The sequence below is a fragment of the Amblyomma americanum genome, chromosome 8 (genome assembly GCF_052857255.1).
Source record: "Amblyomma americanum isolate KBUSLIRL-KWMA chromosome 8, ASM5285725v1, whole genome shotgun sequence".
NCBI lineage: Eukaryota > Metazoa > Arthropoda > Arachnida > Ixodida > Ixodidae > Amblyomma > Amblyomma americanum.
In genome coordinates this window covers 85,845,717-85,848,084 of record NC_135504.1, presented here as the reverse complement: position 1 = coordinate 85,848,084, position 2,368 = coordinate 85,845,717, and the positions used below count along the sequence as shown (strand labels likewise).

At 49.0% G+C, this 2,368-nt stretch overlaps 1 long non-coding RNA gene across 1 annotated transcript; it reads right to left on the bottom strand.

Annotated features, from left to right (window-relative positions):
* Positions 1-476: 476 nt before the first annotated feature.
* Positions 477-2,026, bottom strand: LOC144100503 (uncharacterized). The gene is made up of 2 exons (XR_013307691.1): positions 1,475-2,026; positions 477-603 (listed from the first exon to the last, which is right to left on the bottom strand). It is a non-coding gene; the product is annotated as an uncharacterized LOC144100503 (long non-coding RNA).
* Between the last annotated feature and the right edge of the window lie 342 nt (positions 2,027-2,368).

Below are 2,368 nucleotides of genomic sequence, written 5' to 3'. Positions count from 1 at the left end.
TATTGAAACATTTCCCGGTTTGCCCCACACTCACTTTGCCGCACGTGAAGGGAATCTCATACACAACATTGGCAGTGCATTGTTTGTGCAAGGTGTCTATAACAGCGGATATATCACCGCACCTGGCTTCTTTTGTCGTCATTAAAGTTGAAAGTGGCGCCTTCATCTCGTCTCTACCCCTTTTTTTCCTGTGAAGTCTTTTTAGCGCAAAGCCTTTCAGAAATGATTTCATGAAATCCATGTCAAGACCGCGCACACTTGCAAACCTTTGGCAACGCTTTCCGCGTTTTTTTTTAAACAACAGATACCTGCATAACTATTAGCAAGCATCTAACACCACCGCCGCCATTGTGGTGAAGAAAAAAACGAAATGGGCACATGACAACTCGCCCCATTTTTAAGCGCTAAAAAAACGTTTATTCCCCATTCACATAGACGGCTAGTCACACTTAAAAGGCAAAACTAAATAATGGGTGAGCTGCGTCTGTCCTGTCATCGACCAATGACTGCTCCCGGAGACAGTTGCGCCAATTTTGAGTAGCTGTTCCCACGGAGAGGAAACTTTCACTTGGACCTGACGGAGTTGCCAGCTTTGGAGGGCGCCTGCAGAGTAGAAGAGAGCATGCAGTTAGGTTAATACAGTACAGCACTTCAGACAAGCAGCTGCCTGTAGGACACTGTGCAGATGAGGGGGTTGGGGGGGGGGGAGTTAAAGCAATTCCAAGCGAACCTCTAACCAGACCCCTGTACGATTGGCCTTTTTTCACGGTTAGTGCGTTCAATGTGGCGTGGGTCTCGTCGTGTATTCATTGTGTGCGGCAACGAATACCGAGTCACGAGAAGGCAAGCGACAGATTCAGATTTTTCAATGAGCTTGAGAAAAGCTGACACACCAGGTCGCTATTGCCCATCTCTCAGCGGTTTCAAAAAGTTTGCTTCACCATGGAACTATATGCATTGTCACGACGCACCAAAAAAAAAAAGGAGGCCCACCGGTGGGCCGCAGTGCAGAGGGACTAGGGATCCAGAAAGCGCTGTCTCAGGGAATGTGTTAATCTGTACTTCAGGCGCAACAATTCGTACACTGCCTCATGCATCCAACGAATTCCATTCCTGTGTAGACTTATTTGCCTGCTCCCGAATGTGTGTCAGGTGCAAGAGCTGCAATCTAGCTTCTTTTCTTGTTTCAACTAGGTTATGAAAAACGATTTAGCCGTGCCACATTCACCAAAGAAGATCAGACGTCATCCACAACCTTTTTTTCTCCCAGACTTAAATTGTTAAGAAAAAAAATTGGGTGAACGCCGGGAACATGCCAAACCAAACGCAAGCAACCAGGAGCTACACACGTGGAAGCGTATAGCCACTGCTTATAAGACGGCGCGCTATAAGGCTAAATACTGTAACTGCAAACACAACTACCTCTGCTACTCTGTAAACGTTGAAGCACGTTTGCATCAATCGAAGCGCTCACATTTGCCTGGACCTTTTTCGCTCCCTTGGCCCCCTTGGACGGAGCGGTAGCTACAATTCTCCCTTGGGCGCTCGAGCCCAAGTCCGGCAGTGCTCGGTCCTGCCGACATGTTTGAGCGTTCTTGGGTGCCGCCGAACCAGCACCTTTCCCTCGGCGGGCGTTCCCCAGCTCCTTCGAAGCGGGGCGGCCCATGTCGGCGTCAGGCTTCTGTTTAGAGGGCTGGTTGTTATCAAACATGGGGTCCTCGATGTTCTCCAATTGCTTCTTGAATCGGTCTTTCTGCGATCTTGTGCATGGCGGCGAATAAAGGTCACCCTCTCCTGTTGCCGCCTGCCGAGGCTTAGTCGCGTTTGCAGAGGGCTTGCTGGTGGTACTCGACGGCTTGCTTTTTCCTACTGCTTCTCCTGCTGCTATCGCTGTGGTCGGCCTGCGGCTGTCGCTGGCTGCTTTCTTCGTTGTTGTATGAAGCGTGATAACCGAAGGCCTACACGGCGTTGCAGTGACGAAGAACTAACTCTGAAGGTCGCTGCTTTGGCTGCGCGGTACGCCCAGTGGCACGAGCTTTTCTAGGACACATGCAGCGCCCCCTAGCAACGGATGACTTTTTCGGTTTTGATCTCACCTTTTGATTAAGTTAGTCGAGCGGCTACTGCTTTAATGATTACGTTGCTGTTGTCCTCGAAAGGAAAACACTATGTTGGTGACTAGCCAAGACTCGTGTGACGACGTCCCAGTGTTAAAAAAGAAAAAGAAATTGAAGCCCGGAAGTCCGGAAGTCTGCTGAACCAAAACTAGTTCCTCTTTGTTTTTCCTTTTTTCGCAAGACATGCGTCTGAAATTTGGTAATAAACTTTTTTTTTCGGCAATGAGGTTGGTGCGGAGAAGCAAGAAAAA